This window comes from Culex pipiens, chromosome 3 (genome assembly GCF_016801865.2).
Source record: "Culex pipiens pallens isolate TS chromosome 3, TS_CPP_V2, whole genome shotgun sequence".
Taxonomy (NCBI): domain Eukaryota; kingdom Metazoa; phylum Arthropoda; class Insecta; order Diptera; family Culicidae; genus Culex; species Culex pipiens.
In genome coordinates, this window is record NC_068939.1 from 150,657,444 (window position 1) to 150,676,137 (window position 18,694).

Here is an 18,694-nt window from a genome sequence, read left to right on the forward strand (position 1 = left end):
AATGTTAGTGAGTGACATTCTTTAGGTCTCAAATAAGCTGAAAACATCAAAACAATCGATATTTTATGTAAAAATTTGCTTGAATTTAAGGAAATCAAATCCATAAATTTCTGCTTTGCTTTCTCGGTGCTTCAGACGCCTATGAAATATTTCAGTGAAATGTTTCAAATTTTTGGTAAACTTATAATTTTATTTTATTTAATTGTTTTGGCATTAACTACAGCGTTCAAACAAACTTGAAATGAAAAATGATACTAGACTTCATCAAATAACACATTTTTTACATTCATAATGCAAACTTATATCCAAACAATTGATAAAACAAGATGAGGTGTCCGGGTTTCGAAGCGTCCGGGAATTTTGAAGGTCGTTCAAGTACCCCTATGCAGTTCTCTGAGATTTCGGTCATTCGAGTTTTTTTGTATTTTTTAATCCGTCTGAAACTTTTTTGGTGCCTTCGGTATGCCCAAAGAAGCCATTTTGCATTATTAGTTTGTCCATATAATTTTTCTATACAAATTTGGCAGCTGTCCATACAAAAATTTTATATGAAAATTCAAAAATCTGTATCTTTTGAAGGAATTTTTGATCGATTTGGTGTCTTCGGCAAAGTTATAGTTATGAATAAGGACTGATCTGAAAAAAATGATACAGAGTATTTTTTTGTGATTTTTAATTTCATTTTTGTCACTTAAAATTGATTTGCAAAATAACACTATTTTTTATTTTCTGATTTGTTTTAAGGGACATCAAATGCCAACTTTTCAGAAATTTCCAGAACGGGCAAAAAACCTATGACCGAGTTATTTTTTTTTTAATCAATACTGTTTTTTTTCAAAAAAAAAAACGAAATATTGGTCGCCAAAATTTTTTCAACTTCATTTTGAGACGGTTATTTGAATTTGCAATCAAAAAGTACTCAAGTGAAATTTTGATAAAGTGCATTGTTCTCAAGTTATAGCCATTTTTAAGTTACTTTTATGAAATAATTGTGTTAATAGTTTTTTTTAATTAGTGTCCATGTTTGCCCATTTTTTCTCTATATTTTGTTTTTGGAACTTTGTTGATAAGACCCTTAGTTGCTAAGATATTGCCATGTAAACGTTAAAAAACAGAAAAAAATATGTTTTCGAAGTCTCACCCAAACAATGCACAATTGTCTAATGCCGATATCTCAGCAACTTATGGTCCGAACATTCGTTAATTTTTTCTATCTTTACGAAAAAAATATTTTCAAGAAAAAATCAAGCCTAACATTTCAAAAGGGCGTAATATTGAATGTTTGTCAAAAAGTTTGAAACGATAATAGGTAGCTAAGTTTTACAAAAAGCATCTGAAAGTAGACATTCCGAACTGCTTATGCTTAAAATTTCAAAAAAGGTTTTTCAAAACACGAGCGAACACCAGCAATTTGAATTTTGAGTTAGGTTTGACAAATCGTCCAATGTCATATCGACGTCGTCGTGCTATCTTGTCGCACCCGTCATTTCGACGTTCCGAGAAAAACGCATTTTAATGTTTGACCTTGAATAAACAAGAACGAAAGCACGCAATGTAAACAATAACAAACACGTTTTATTTGGCTGACCATTATGTGCATTGCCCCGAAGTTTGGTTGAAGTTGGTTGCTGGAGTCCCGAGTGATAATTACAAATGTTTACGGTAGTCTAACTTGTACGTGCGTCGAACGTGTTCTGACCTGAAATCCCTTTGGCCAGTTGCCGCACTTACATCGATTTCCAGGGAGTGACAATACAGCACGACAAGATTGAAACTACTTTCACATGTAAAGTGACAAAAATGCACGGAGTTTTTTCGGTTTTTGTTGAATATCTCAGGATTGAAATCGAATTTTGGGAATCTGTGAAGGTTAAAAGGTGAGGCATTGTGAGCTGCACAAAATGGCGATCTTAACTCAATTTGGCCCAAAATACATGTAAGACAAGTAAGCACGATGACGACGATATACTTTTGACCAGTATTTTCAAGGGCTTGAGACAGGGTTGCCACATCTTCAATGTTTTGGACTAGTTGGAAAGGTCTCTCGATTACCTAACCAACGGTGGGTCGGATGATGCATTTTACATGCATTTTAGTGGGATCCATAGTTTACATGCATTTTAGTGGGATCCGGATTTATGTAAAAACACATTGTTATAACTACTTGTTCGGTAACTGGGCTGAGAACTTAGCCCAGTCACTGAATGCTGCTCGCTAACTGGGCTGAACAAAAAATAACGAGGGGACTATCGATGCATAATATTTTCCTGATGAAATATAAAATTAAAAGTAACCCAATTTTGTTTACAATGCTTACTTTTCGTGTTTCTTTTTGTGACTTGAAATTTAATAAAACTTTTAAAAAAGATTTTTTTATTTATTGAACATGATTTTGCGTCCATTAACCCTTCGATCATTTCTGTTTGTTTTGGTATTCTAACGTTTGTCTGCTTTTTAACTGGACTACAGCCCAGTTATCGAGCGCCCAGTTAAAAAGCAGCCCAGTTAAACAACGCCCAGTTACCGAACAACTACTGCACATAACTTTTGAAATTTGAGAATCCTTTTAGAATCTCACACTTGACGAAATTTCGACACAAATACCACTACCTCATATGGATAAAACATTTGTTTTATATTTCTGTGTGGTATATAACATATTTTTTCTTTTTGCTTTTTTTTCGGAGATAATCTGCAAACTCCAATAAGTCTCTTAAAAGTGACAAACTGTCAGATTTTACACGGAACTCACACTTACTATCATACCAAACGTTTGGTAGTAACTGTGAGCTCTGCGTAATGAGGGTGTCAAACTGAAAAGTGACTCCATTCGTTTGACAACAAGCATGAAATTTTGATCAATTATCAAGTGATATTTTAATTAGACGATTTTCTTAGAACTCAATTGTTTGAATTATTAATAAGATTCATGCCTTAATTCAATTCAATGAGCACTTTAAGGATGGGGTTTTGAAGATTAATTGGACAATTGGGTAAGTTGATTAGCCTTAACTGCAATCGTCAATAATTTCTCTTGGCATATTTGGTGAATGATTTTTTATGAACTATTTTTTTGACTTGTTCTCAAGATGAACATAAGTTATTTATTTATTTTTTTCCTAATACTGAAAATAAAGATCGACTGCTTGCACGTTTCACATAAATGGTTCGTTAGTAATTTCAAAACTTTTCAATTTTCTGAGTGCTTTCCCAAGTGAAACAGAATGCCATAAAAATGACTCATGTGCGCAAAAATCCTCCAAACAATTTAGCACCAATTTTCCGCGCTGAACCGCGGTTTTGTTTCCATCATTTTTGTTTCGTTGCTGCCCGCTAAGTTGATTAGATTGTGTCCCGTCTGGTTGTGTCACCACAAAGTTACTTACATCGAAATGCTCTTTTCCCGTCCTCTCCTCCGGTCCGGTGCGCCACACACTTCCGGGTTTTCCCTTTGAACCAACTTGTTAAATGCTGCCGCACCGAGGTCGCTTGCACTCGGAACTCCAAGTACAACAAACAAACACACACCAACACACTAGCAGCCGTCGCCGCCGCCTACTCGTCGTCGTCGTTATCAGCGTGAGAATTTTATACGCGAGAGGGCGATGGTGAGGGAAAACGGTGAAAACAAAGAGAGAGCGAGTGTGAGGGGATGAGAGAGGAGAGAGCGTGTGGCGAACTGACTTTTGTTTATTACGTTATCAGAACGCAACGAAAACAAACTGCTGACGCCGCGGCTGCTGTCACCGGAAGACAAGTCGGGCAGAGCAGATCTTGTCCGATGAACATCTGAATCTTTCCTCGATTGTGGTCGTCACATCTGGCACACCAACACACCTTTGCCGCTGGAGAGCGCGCGGTGGAAAACTTTATCTCACGCGCACTTTTCACTCTCTGGCTCTCTTCGATTTGGAAAATTGTTTGGATTTTCCTCGCTCTCGAAACGCTGACTTTCGCACTTTGCTGGAAAGTCTAGGATCGATTTCTATAAAGATTTCATTTTTTTTCGGAAACCTTCAAAAAGATTTTCACTCAACATGCACGAGCAAGCATTCTTAATTAGATGAAAATCTTGTTTTCAAACAGATTAACACGTCATTAGCGTCGTTTGGTGCAGCACTGTTTACGGAATTCAGATTATTATTATTTTCTATTTTTAAATTCGCTCACAAATTTTGTTGGTCTATTTCACTTTTTTCCCTTCACAATACAGGTTGAAGCTTCTTCTGGTTTGATAATTCACCGCTGGGTGGGTCGAATTAGCAGCATCCTCAGATTTGTAAAGGTCCAAAATTCGAAGAATTCACGGGGCCAAACTCCGTCGACTTGTTCGATACCTGGAAGCCCAGCAGTGGTCAACAAAGGTCATCCTCAAATTTAGAAAACACCCCACAATGTTACCACAACTCAAAGTCGAAAATCTTCCTTAAAATGCACGTTTCCCGCAAACTACACAATTTCACAACTTGAATAATTGGCCAAAAAGTTGCAAATTTCAAGTCGGTTTTCGCAGACGATTGGGGCCGCGCACGAGAACTTTTCGGTCCGTCCTTTCGTCTGGCAAACTCCTCTCAGACTGAATCGACCACCGACCGACGAACCAACTGGTAGAGCAGCAGCAGCAGAAGAAGAGCGCACATGAATTGGCCTGCCCTCGTCTGTGAATGGCAGGCTCGGGTTGGTGATGGTGACCCGAGTGGGTGGAGGTTGGATAATTTGAACAGATTTTATATAATAGTCCACACTCAATTATTCGAAGTTCTTGCAAAAAAAAATATATATATTTTCTGAATTTTCTGATAATTGAATCTGTTTCGTCGTCTTACCTTCAATTACTGATCTCAAATCGGGTGTTTTTCAAAGGTCCAATAAACAATATTTTCTTTTTTGCTTTTTAGGCGTTTTTCAATGCCCCTGACTGAAAGCGACTTTAATAACACCAAAAAACCAAAAATTGAAAATTCTATTTAGAGTACCCTTAATAAAAGACCTAAACCCTTCTCTGATCATACTCACATTTGGTTGAGCTATTAATACAAGCAAAATATGTAACAATCGCAATTTTGGACCAAATTAAACCACACCTATTTTTTTGGCACCACCCCAAAGATTTGGCGTTTTTCGCTGATTTTCCAAAAAAAAACCTCTTTCTTCAAATGACCATATGAAACGAAAAATCTAGAGCAACACGAGAAAATGACGAATAAGCATTTTGGAGCAATTCCATGTTAAATAGGGAATCGGTTGTACCCGACCCTCTCCGATTTCAATGAAACTTTGTAGACATGTTATCCTAGGCATATATAAGCCATTTTTGTGTATATGGAGTCAGTTACACTCGATAATGACATTTGAGAAGGGCGTAAGTGTTTTAAATATTTTTGTATTTCGTAATTTAAATACTGCTGTATCTCGAAGCCGTTGCATCGTATCAAAAAGTGGTCAAAGACAAACTTGTAGGAAATTTGACGGGCTTTCCGAAAAAAATACACTGAAAGAAAAAAACACCCCATTTTTATGAGATTTTTTGATTTTTAAGTTTAAAAGTCAAATTTGAAGGTGAGCCCACGATTTTTTTTCGTTCAAAATTTTTGTGAAAATAGCCTACAATGTTACAAAAAGACTCACGAAAAATGCAGGATGGAAAACTCACCTAAAAAAATACAAAAATCATTTACTGAAACTGTTTTTTTGAAAAGTGCTCTAAACGTCAAAATTTTCAAAAACCGAATACGGTAATCGATTCTTCAGACAATTTTACATAAAAGTCTCCATATTGACCATTGTCCTAAGTCCAATCTTTGTGAAGTTACAACGGTTTTAAAAATAAAAATGTTGAAAAAATAGTTTTTTGATGGTTTTTGGCAATTTTTATATGAGCGACTTGATTTTTCAGTCTCGAAAATATTTTTACCGGAAAGCTCGTCCAATTTCCCATAAGTTTGTCTTTGACTACATTTCAATTGGATGTATGGGCTTACAGATATAAGCTGTCTTGTTTCTGCATGCTCATTTTCATTTCTTTCGTGTCGCTGTTTGTGTGCTTGGGTGCTTGGTTATTATATTGCATTATTATATTTAATTGATTATATAACCACACTATATTTTACACTTTACACATTATACAAAACACATATGAAACTGTTAACAGGAGCGTTTGGTACGGTATGTCCACGTATCCTTCCTCCCCTGTAGATTCTGTGAAATGTGATCCGTTCTCAGAATCCTCTCTGCGGTAAACACAACGTAGTAGGGCTGGCCGCTTTAATTTTAGCAATACATTTTCGGGTGTTCTCAGATGTACTGCAATTATTAATAATGACAAGAAAAGTGCTTGTGGCGTAATCTAATCACAAGACTTTCCAGCATGCTTTCATCGAACTGGCTGCGTTTGTGTTAGATTAGATTAGATTAATGGCCTAACCCAAACTTATCATAAATCATGTAATTTTAAAGATTGAATCATAAATTTAAAAAATCCGCAAAATAGAATCAGATTAAAACATTTTCTTTGATGTTCTGAAAATGTTTTAATCTGATTCTATTTTGTGGATTTTTTAAATTTATGATTCAATCTTTAAAATTACATGATTTATGATAACTAAACATTAGCCTGTCCCATTTTGAGGTCATGTCGAGGAATTTCAGGTGCTCACTTCTTAAATGATAGATTATGATGTTAGGAACAATGTTTTCTTAGACAAGAAAAAATAAAAAAATACTTTCTCGCACCCCCTAGTCAATTTACTGAAAAAAGTCACTTTTTTGAACAAATTTTCTAAAATCGCTTGGAATCAATACAAAAACTGTTTCGATCAGGTGTGTATTATCTTCAAACGATAGGTTTTTGTCCATAGATTAAGATGCACTATCAATATTGGACCAAAATTTAAGTTTTTGGACTCTCCCAGGCGGATTTGTGTCGAAAAAATCGCATTTTTTCGAAACTTTTTTCAGAAATGTTCATTTAATTTAGGGTAGCCTATTTTTCCCAGTGAAACCAATGCATGCAGCTTGTAGGAAATTTCATGGCGAACATTTTTCCTTCTGAGAAAATCCAATTTCGACACTCCAGAGCCGAGATATTTGAGTTTTGGTGAGGAAAAAAGTGCCAATTTTCAAAATTTCTCAGAATTCAGAAGCAAGGCCTACTAATTACACGATGTAGCAAGCATATGTCTCAAAGGTCAGGGTATATTTTTTATATTAATTTTGGCCCTTGAATTCGAATCTGAAATCAAATTTCGTGTAAACAGTGATGTTTTGGAGCTACACCCTTTTGGAATGTTATTTGCGTGTTTAAGAGGCAGTTTTTGTAAATATTGCTCGGTTCGTTCTAGAGGTCGTATCGAGGTGCTCCGATTTGGATGAAACTTTTAGCGTCTATACATGAGATGAACTCATGCCAAATATGAGCCTTCTACGACAAAGGGAAGTGGGGTAAATGGGCATTGAAGTTTGAGGTCCAAAAAACATAAAAATCTTAAAATTGCTCGCATTTTAGTAAAACTTCATGCATTCCAACTCTCTTAAATACATTCGAAAGGTCTTTTGAAGCACTTCAAAATGAGCCATAGACATCCATCATTGGTTTAACATTTTCTCATAGCTTTTGCAAATTACTGTTAAAAATGGTTTTTTTAAAACCTCAATATCTTTTTGCAACAGCCAGCAACACCCATACTCTTTTAGTTCAAACGTTAGGGAATTTCATGGACTATAAGCCTACGGTAATAACTTTTTGGCCAATCGCAGTTTTTCTCATAGTTTTTCGATTTTTCTATAACAAACATTTTACAACGTTAGTTATTGTCCTGTAGAAACCATAGCGGCACTTTTTAGTCTCACTTCGTCATATTCGAAATCCTCGGAAAATTCAAACTTCAATGCCCGTTTTACCCCACTTATTTTTGTCGTAGAGGGCTCATATTTGGCATGAGTTCATCTCATGTATAGACGCTGAAAGTTTCATCCAAATCGGAGCACCTCGATACGACCTCTAGAACGAACCGAGCAATATTTACAAAAACTGCCTCTTAAACACGCAAATAACATTCCAAAAGGGTGTAGCTCCAAAACATCACTGTTTACACGAAATTTGATTTCAGATTCGAATTCAACGGCCAAAATTACTATAAAAAATATACCCTGACCTTTGAGACATATGCTTGCTACATCGTGTAATTAGTAGGCCTTGCTTCTGAATTCTGGAAAATTTTGAAAATTGGCACTTTTTTCCTCACCAAAACTCAAATATCTCGGCTCTGGAGTGTCGAAATTGGATTTTCTCAGAAGAAAAAATGTTCGCCATGAAATTTCCTACAAGCTGCATGCATTGGTTTCACTGGGAAAAATAGGCTACCCTAAATTAAATGAACATTTCTGAAAAAATTTTCGAAAAAATGCGATTTTTTCGACACAAATCCGCCTGGGAGAGTCCAAAAACTTAAATTTTGGTCCAATATTGATAGTGCATCTTAATCTATGGACAAAAACCTATCGTTTGAAGATAATACACACCTGATCGAAACAGTTTTTGTATTGATTCCAAGCGATTTTAGAAAATTTGTTCAAAAAAGTGACTTTTTTCAGTAAATTGACTAGGGGGTGCGAGAAAGTATTTTATTATTTTTTCTTGTCTAAGAAAACATTTTTCCTAACATCATAATCTATCATTTAAGAAGTGAGCACCTGAAATTCCTCGACATGACCTCAAAATGGGACAGGCTACTAAACATTTCCTGCAATCTCTCACAGGTCAGGCCACGCTGGTAGGACCATCTTGACGCTCACCCGTGGTGTTTCAGCAGAAGCCGGGTGCCGAAGGAGGGTGGGTGGATGGGTGGTGAACCAGCAGAAGATTCTCTTTCTCCCGCACAGGCCCGCGACGACGATCGTGCCAGTACCAACACAAGCGGAGACCGCAATGAAAACACAGAAGCGGCACTAGTGTTGGTGCAAATAGGAATGCAAACAAACAAACACAAAATCGGTGTAAGAACGTTTGGTTGTTTGTTTGAAGTTTTGGTCGTTTTTGTTCTATGGACAGTTTTGGTGGGATAAACAATGCCCTTTTTGAAACGTCATCGCGGATCTGGTCATCTCTCGTTGTAGACGTTTTGAAGCTGAACGGTTGCAGCATCCCAAAACAAACAAAGCCGTCAGCTGTGTGGAAGACGACAACAGTTTAAAACATACACCTTTACAAGTTTGCACAACAGGTTTTGCGGTGTGTTGGTCTGTTCTGGGGGTTTGCTCTTGGATAAAACCATCGCAAGGGAGAATCCGTAATGGCAATCCTTTTTTTATCGAGAGGGAGCCGATACGACGATGGTCGAAATCTGCAAGTGCAGCTGTGTGGGAGTGCATGAGTAATTTGCATATCAAATTCTTAAATGAGGATTAATGGTTTGAATATGTTGATAGGGTGCCCTTGCAAATAAGAAACTAACTCAGGCGGATTTTTTCTTCCGATTTTTTAAATTTCAGCAAATTTGATTAATTTGTCTATGTTCAAATAAATGTCAATAATCCATTTTTTCATAACTTTTGAATTAGGGACGCCAAAACTGAATAGAAATTTGTATGAACGAACCGTACAAAGATTCCAGATCAAAAAATATCAAAATTACGCAATGTTTTGTTGAAAATTGAAGATAAAAAACATAAAAAAAATTAAAAAAGTAAAAAGTTTAGAGAAATCCTAACCATCGTCTCATAAAACAATTGGCAAGCTAGTTTCCTCTTCTGTTCCATTCCACCCCCTTTCAAACATCTTCCAACATCGTCGTAATCATCACCATTCCAATTCATTCCAGCCCCACTTATTGAATCGACTTGCGTCAGCTGTTAATAAATTTGAACCATCTCACTTCGATTGCGAGCCCACTGATGTGTGTATCGGTTCAGATTTAAGCGGTCCAACCCCAACCCAAACCTCAAACCCGGCGCAGCAACCGACACCAACACCACCGAAATGTCTCATGTTCCGACTGTAGACTGTAGTTTGGTCGTCAGCGCGCAAGTCCGCGGGTTTGGTTCTCTTTCTCTGCTCAGACTCCTGCCTTAACTGGCGGCCGCTTGTGGTGGTGGTGTAGATCGTGTTTCGTTCTGGATATCCGCGAACGTTCTTCCCCTTGGTAGTCGTGACCGTTTGAGTCCACCAGAATCAGTCAGTGACACCATTAACGGGTGTACAGAAGTGACCTGATTATGCAACGTCCGTTGTTGTCGATGGCACTGGGGAAGGACTTATGCGATTATGAAGCCGCCGCTAGCTTAAGGGTTCTAGGCACCTTGAGAATTAACGAGTCGATGAATAATAGCCAGAAAGGGCCGATACTGGTTGCGACATAATCGTCCGGTACCTTGGGACGACGCGAAGGTTTTGACGATTAGGGCAGCAACGGGTCAACGCGAGCAGGTCCGCCTGTACTTAGAACTGCTCATACTGGGTGAGTGTGATTAGCATAGACAAAGTCGGTTGAACGCGCGAAGGTCGTCCAGCGATGTTATGCTATCATGAGTACGGGGTTTACTTTCTTGATTAGGGTAGAAGTGTATTTTTTACATTCTTTTTTTTTGATTATTGCAAGTGTTGACTGCCTTGTTTGATTAAATCATTTTTGTTTTGTTTTTGAGTTAAAGCGTTTGAATAACGTTCAGATTATTTGAATACTTTGACAAAATTTCAATTGGTGCAAACTATTTTTTTTTGCACAAAAAATCAATTGCCTAAATTAATTTTTTTTGAATATTTGATTTTTTTTAATGTTTTAGGGGACAAAAGCTGCGACTTTTGTTATGAAGAACTATAAAAAAATTATGCACAAATTTGCCACCGAGCCATGATTTTTTTTTAATCTTATTTACTATCGAAAGGTATTGTTCAGATTTTTTGATAAAGTGCACCGTTTTCAAGATATATCCACCTAAAGTGTATGTTTAGCTAAAAATCATTTTTTGTAAAGTGTCCATAACTATCCACCCCTGGAAACATTTTTTTCAAACTTTTTCAATAAACACTAGCATTTTTAAAATGACCAATCTTTCATTGTTACGCCCTTTTAAAATGTTAGAGTTGATTTAAAAATAAAAACAAATGTTTTTGAGAGAATGTTTATTTTTTTTTTCACATTGAAAATAGGACCGTTAGTATCTAGATGATGGTTTGAAGGCTGTTTGAATGAGACTTAAAAAAACTGTAATTTTCTTGTTTCTTTTTCTTTAATTCGCTGTATTTCTGCAAACGGAGGTCCAATATTTAAAATGTCTATTAGGCAATTTTATTCAAAAATTCCTCAATTTTTCACCGTTTTATTTTTTTTAAGTTTATGTCGCCATCCCTATTTTATTTTATTTTTTTTTCATTTGAGTCTCTGACCGAAATAATGACTTTAAAATGCTTTATGATCTGATTGTGTTTAATCTAAATGGCGGCTTTTGCGATCTGAAGAAACTTTCGAGTAATCGAATCACGAAATCTCTGAATTAAAATATGATTTCGATTAGGATAATCAAAACTTCGGCTTCGAATAATCGAGTCTGAACTATATTTTATTGTTAAATGTTTCAACATTTGACTTCAAAACTAAAAGTAGATTTTTGTTCATGTTTCGATTATCCGAAGTATGTACAGAAACCTTCAGATAATCAAATTTAGGATATAGTCCAGACTCGATAATCCGAAGGCCTCGGAAAAATTTCAATTGCAAATTTATGTTATTTTGTTAGTATACACTAAAAAATTTGGAATATTACATTTAATGGAACCACTCATTTGTTTTAATATTTGTTCATGTCAATGAGAATTTGATGTGAAATTAGGTTTGTTTTGACGTAATAAGCCCAAATTTACACTGTCATGCCTTTGCCAAACATTACATTATGCGAAATCTAATAAAGCATAAAATTTAACATAATATTACATCAAATTTGATGCACATAATTGGAGCGTGTTTTTAGATGTAATGTTACATCAGATAAAACAGAATATCACGCACATTTTTCATTCCACGTGTGCCGAATGTGTTGTGCAAAAAAGTGACAGCCATATTGAAAATCGTGGATGTAGCTGTGACTGGAGATTTCCCCCTCAATTATTGCCGGTATTATTACGGAACTTGGATCAAACGACCAACGGAGGCATTTACAAGCAGTAAGCAAAGGTAAATATACTATTTTTCTGTATTAATCGGATCAATTAAACCTTAATTAACTCGGGTTCTCATTACAGGTGGTGCTTTGTTTACTTTCTTTCAGACATCTTACAGAAAGCCGGTTGACCAGGAACCAAGTTCTGGACGCCGTGGATCTGCAGTTTTTAAAGCGGACTATCCGGTCGAAGAAATCATTGCCTTTTTAAAGTGAAAGATTCAGTGAAAAGTGACGGTGTGGTGAAGCTGCTAAGTAGAAGCAGATTCCCATGAACAGCGGATTCCTTTCAGCAGGGTGACCAACAATATCTGGTAAATGGACGCAGTAAAATACAAAGTGATTTCAAACAAATAAGGAAAAAAAGCCGGAAAGAATTGTTTTGGTTATGAATGAACAAAATTTGTATTTAATTATAATGAGGTCCAATAAAACATCGGTTTTGGTCAAGCTAAACATGTGTTTATTCGTCTTATAAGAAACTGCCATTTCCAATAAGAATATCGTCGAACAAAAATTGCGTGAGATGTAATTTTACACGACCTCGATTTGTGGGTTGGATCGTGTAATTTAAAATTAGACGTAATTTTACGTCTCATTTGATGCTCCAGTTATGTGCATCTAATTTGACGGAAAATTACACGATTTTTTCGTAGTGTGTAGACGTCTGAGACATTTATAAATCTAGAGTCATATCGAGCCAAACATTTCATTAGGGCACAAAGCAAAAACGTAAACATTTGGGATTACTCCACTATTCCATTCGTTAGTACACTCCCTACCTGCCCTCGAAGAATCAGATTGATAGCAATCAATTTTTATTGAAAAATCAAATAGACAAAAGGACACATAACAATATAAAAAAGTTCAATTCGTTAGTTTTTCGTGGTTAAGGAACTTTCTATGTTATAAAGTGAACTTTTCATACATTCTTAACATCAATTCACTCCAAAACAAAGTTTGGTTTACGTTTCACCAAGGATTTCTGCAGAAAAAACTTCGTCGAAATACAATATTTAATACGGCCCCGCTGCTGCTGTTCAGTACACTTTTGAAGAATTTTTATGTTTCACATACCTTATCTATACCATTCGATCACAAAACTTCACCAATTATCAAAATTTCCGCTGAATTTCTCATTATTTCTAACTAAACTTAAACATCATCAAAAACAACAATCAGGTGACAGCGCTTTAGTGCCCTTTCAGTTCTCTTCGAAATTGCATTTAGAAAGGGCCCATTATGAACAAGAGTTGGAAAGTTAAAAGGTCCCAATAACGAGATTTTGTAAAATTATTAGTTTTATTGCAAACATCAACATAAATTAAGCATTAAAGCAAAGTTGAGAATAGAGGAGAAAAGCAACTCGCGACAAAATTTTTAGGCTAGGAATTTTGACAGGTATGATTTTCATAAAGTATTCGCCTCCTTTTCTCTCCCACAGAAAACCGGGGAACAAGGTAGCTGCCAAACTAGGCCAAAATGTTAAAGTCACTCACAAAATGAACTTTGAGTGATTTGAGTTCATTTCTGACGTCACGATTTTCTCCTCTATAATGATATGTTTTATCGTAAAAAGCAAAGCAATCCACTTTAACGACCCCCGGGTCTTTTGTGGTCTCTGTTGCAAGTATCTGCTCATTTCTTGGCGACCGAAGGATGTGTGTGGTGAGTCACCCAAAACCTCTTTTACGCGACGTTTTACTTTCCCATCTGATAGAAGGCTAGGAATCGAACCCGCGCCCCATAGCGACTTAGTGTTTTATCGTATCATTAGTAAAAATACCACCAGTCAAGCTTTCTTTTTAAATAGGAATTGAAACATGTCCACTTTTTGCCAGTGATTTTCACGAATCGCGGTTTTTGGTTTTGTGCCCTAAAGAAATGTTTAGCTCGATATTTGGAATGGACGGGTAAGCATTATTACAAACTACCGATCAAAGATTGCGAAGAAGTCCCAACTGTCAAAGTGTCCTGAGTTTTATTGTGTTGGTCTAGAAACACAATCTTACAGCTTCCAGTCAAACAGTCAAGGACGGCCAAGTGCACCGTAAGTAGACATTATGCAATCCTAGCAATTTGGATTTTCTGTGACAATCAAAGTGCATCGTTTGCCCAGCATGATCAGCTTGCAAGTCTGTCCCTCCTGTAACTTTTTTTTCTTAGCAACTCGTTCATCCACAACAAACAACAACAAACGCAACAAAATCTGATACTGCTGAGTCCGTAATTGCATATCTGTGTCATCTCGTGCGCTTGCTTAGTGCATTCGTCGCGGTTGTTTTCTTGATTTAGTAAACATTCAAGGCTACTACGACGGCCTTTGAAACCCATTTTTGATGTTGTTGTTTTTGCTGGAAGATCGCTTGTGTGTCCTCGTAGTGACGCATATTGGTTAATTGATAACGAATCAGCGGGGGTCTTGGATGTTTGCTTGTTTTTTTTTGCTGAGGGAGGGACGCGTCAGTATCAAAGGTCGGGTTCAAAGAGGGAGACAAAGAGTTTATGCGAATGCAGCAGCCGACCCGAGCAGGCCAGACGTGGTTGTTTTTATATCAGCTAGTGATGAAAGTGTCGTGAACAACATCTGGAAGTGAGTCACCTACCTTCTTAACGCTGAACGTACTCTGACGATAGATCCAGCCTTCTTTGTTCTTCCTCTCTATCCAACTAGCCAGCTAGAGCTTCGGACTCGCATCAACTCTTCTTCGCGATTCAGCAACGAATTATTCACCATGGATACGAAACCCGCTCACAGTCGAACTCTCTTCCAGCACTCTTGCACAACCATAAATGTTTACGAAATCAACCCGAATTGTGTCAAAATTCACTCCTCCTCTTTTCCTCCGACGATTCCGCGAAGGGGTGCCTTTTTGCCACAGACAAACGGGAATCACCCAAACCGTACCCCGTAGCAGCCTGGTGCAGACGAACTTGCGCGAGCTGAAACAGCTGATTCCGACAGCTCCGTTCCGGACGCTCGGTGCGAGTGTACTGAACCGTCATCGTCATCGAGTCGCGGTGGTTGCTTTCGTTGGGGGCCTAGAAGTTGCAGCAGCAGAGTTGATGACCCTGTTTGGTGGAAAACCGTGGCTGAGCGCGAGAGTGAAATGTTGTTGGGAAACTTGCGAGAGAGAGAGAGAGAGAGAGAATTAGAGACGTGGTTTTGGAAAAGGTTGAATTATTAAAGATTCTCTTTCTAAATATTCTTTGATTTGAATAACGACACGGAGTGTAAACAAAGAGTCTATCCTGCTCGTACCTAATGTAAACATCAACTGGCGTGAGCAGGATAGACTCTTTGTTTACACTTCGGCTTCGGCCCTATTATAATGTTTTGCTAGAAATATTCAAGTTACAAATAAAATGCATGGTGTACAACCCTCTTGAAAATATATTTTTGCAATTCGGCTGTGAAACTACGGAGTTTTTTTTTAAAGGTCCAATAAACCAAATTTCCAGTTTTTGCTTTTTGGGTGTTTTATAAACAGCCTTGAGTAAGGTGTATTTAAAAACACCCAAAAAGCAAAAAAAAAATAAATTTGGTTTATTGGACCTTTTCAAAAAAAAAAAAAAAACTCCAGAACTGTAAAATTTTCCTATCCTTTTGGAGAAACAAAACGGCCTACTTTTCCCTAGGGACCATCCATAAACCACGTGGACACTTTAGGGGGGTTTGTTTGGCGATTGTCCACGATCGATAAAAAAAGTTTTTTTTTTGTGTACGGACAAATGTCCACGAGGAGGGGGAGGGTTGAGATTTCCACAAAACTGTCCACGTGGTTTATGTATGGTCCCCTACCAAACATAACTGAATGGAAAATTTGTACCTTTCCATACCAGTGCTGAAAAGTTCTACTTTTTAGCTCTGAAATGGGTGCTGAAAAGATGAATGAACAACTATTCAACACTAGTATCGAAAAATAATATTTTTGCAATTCCGTCGTGAAACTACTTACTTTTCCTGTCATTCTTGAACGACGAAATAGCCTACTTTTCTGTACCAAAAATAACAGAATCGAATAGCAACACTTTTCTAAATAAATGCTGAAAAGTTCTACTTTTCAGCACTCAAATGGGTGCTGAAAAGTTGAACTTTTCAGCACTTGTTTCGAAAAGTAACACTTTTCAACATTTTTTTGATTCAAACGATTTATCGACAAAATACATGAAAATTTGACTTAAAATTTCACTCAGTGTGTGTTTTTTGGAATTGCAAAAAATGTTGTATGGAACTCGTTGTAAAACTTGATTTTTTCAGCACTCTTCGTATTTATCCAACTCGGTGAACCTCGTTGGATAAATGTACGACTCGTGCTGAAAAAATCCTCTTTTTGCAACTTGTTGCATAAACTACTATTTTCAATATATTTTTTTGTTTTGAACGGTGAATTGACTAAACACATGAATGTTTGACAAAACCTTCCATTCAAGAAACGTTTTTCGGAATTGCAAAAAATGTTGTAAGTAACTAGTTACAAACCTCGATTAAAAAATAATAATTTATCTTCAGACAAGTTAATGTCTAAATATCCTAATATTTTTTAAATGTTATGCCCCAACCCTTCATAATAGGCTTGAAAAATCACTGCTTTTGAGATTTTAAAAATAAACAAAAACAAATGAAAACCATGGTCCCATACAAAAAAGTGCGAAAAGGAGAGCCTAGTCCAAATTTTAGTTACAGTGTAATGGGCTAATCTGGCAAAACCAATTATTGCGCGTATTCCCGAAAAAGACACGCGGCATATCAGTCTCGGAACGACGCGCCGCACTTTCGCCAATGCTCGCTGTCAAATCCCATTTTTATTTTAGTGATCTTCTTCTTCGAATCGCCATGAATTGTTGCCAGGTATGATTTTTATTACACCAAAAGTGTATCTTTTTTATGCTAGACAGAAAAACACACCCCAAAGCAAAGTTCAACCCTTCAAATCAAACAACAACAAACGGCCTCTCCGTGTTTATTCCTCTCGCCTCTCTCGAACAGCACGTGATACGAGCATAAATTGCTCTCCGTACAGCAAAAGGGCACTTTTATGAGCAGTGAGAGACAATCATTGCGAGAACCTGCTGACAATGACGATGATAATGTCCTCCCCTCAAACAAAACCCGCTTTCGATGATTGTTCGGTACAAGTCTTGATCAGTTTTTGGAAATGGCTTACAAAACAAATTTTTGCTTGGTTGTAAAATTTTAATATTTTAATGCAGGCAAATTTCAGACACACTTCGCAGAAAATTGTTTATAAAACTTTGATAATTGTAAAATATTAGCATCGAAATGTACTTAATTCTGTTTTGTCGGGCGCTGGGAAAGGGCTGTTGATGGAGTATCACAAAGGAATCTTGGGGTAGTCAGTAAATTTCTATAGAGAATAGCAGAGTTAGGTTTGATAATAATTTACTTAGATTTCTTGTGTTTATCTGTGTTAAGAAAGTAAATTTTAGCAAGTTTCTGCTGTTTGCGATAATTTATTGTTGACAATGTGAGATATGTGCGTTTGTGCTGCTTAGTTTCGATTTTTGGAATTTAAATTATGTTTTGTTATTCTGGTGTTTTAAATATTTTGTTAGTCTCAATCACGAGTCTCGACTGTTTTGTGGTAGCAAGAATTTGATTTCTCTCGAGGTTCATTTGCAAAAAAAAGTTCATCCGTCAAATAGAAAACCAAAAGTGTCAACTGCGGGAATCGGACCAGAGACCTTTGACAGTCTAACCCAGTGATTTAACTGCCTCGGCCACCACAGCTTGGTGAATAAGGAGTGGTCAGACGTCGATCTATGACACTTGTTGGAGATTTATTGTTTCAATTAAGGAATAAATACATTTGTTTTGATGGTGTGAGTTGGCACACAGAAAAAAATCAATTCTCGAAACCGTGAAGTCAGTTCACGATTATGAGAACCACGAAGGAATATATTCACGTTTATGGAGCAAATGCACCATACTCATGAATAAATTCCTTCGTGGATCTCATATTCGTGAACTTAATTCACGATTACGGGAATTGATTTTTTTCTGTGCAGCATTATTCTCTCGATATTCGATATTCGAACGATTCCCTCGACTCTGAATTTTTGGTGTATAAATTTGTATGGTTTCTTTTTTTATTTCGTCTATTTGCTGGGTTCAGTTAAAGGTTGGGTTAAAAAACCTAACTAAGAAGTTGAAACATCTATTATCACCTGCAATTTAAAACAACATGAAGCTAATTAGATCAATAATTGTCGAATATTTTGAAAATGAGGATTATGCTAAAAAAGAGTTTTCTGACATTTGATTTTATATTGAAGGCACTTTAAATGAAAATTTGATTTCAACTTTCTTTGAATTTTAGTGTGGCAATACATCAGCTCGAATGTATCGCCATAATGCCGTGAGTTCTCCAAGCTGAAATATCGAATAACAGTAAAATAAAACAATCATTCATTCATAAACTCACTAAATTTTCGTCCCAACTCAACATCCCATTCAAATCTGCCTGTCCCGCTCTAGTACTGCATTTCTCCAGTTTCATTGATACAATCAGGTTGGCAG

General features: G+C 36.7%; 1 protein-coding gene across 2 annotated transcripts in view; it reads right to left on the reverse strand.

Annotated features, from left to right (window-relative positions):
* LOC120422242 (ATP-binding cassette subfamily G member 4-like) overlaps positions 1–14,901 on the reverse strand; it is a 54,450-nt gene extending 39,549 nt beyond the window's left edge. Inside the window, exon 1 of one of the 2 annotated variants that reach the window (XM_039585632.2) lies at positions 14,760–14,901. The gene's annotated coding sequence lies outside the window, so the exon portion shown is untranslated. Of the gene's footprint in view, positions 1–3,386; positions 4,584–14,759 lie in introns of those variants that run through there. The other variant, XM_052710355.1, reaches the window with a different exon arrangement.
* Between the last annotated feature and the right edge of the window lie 3,793 nt (positions 14,902–18,694).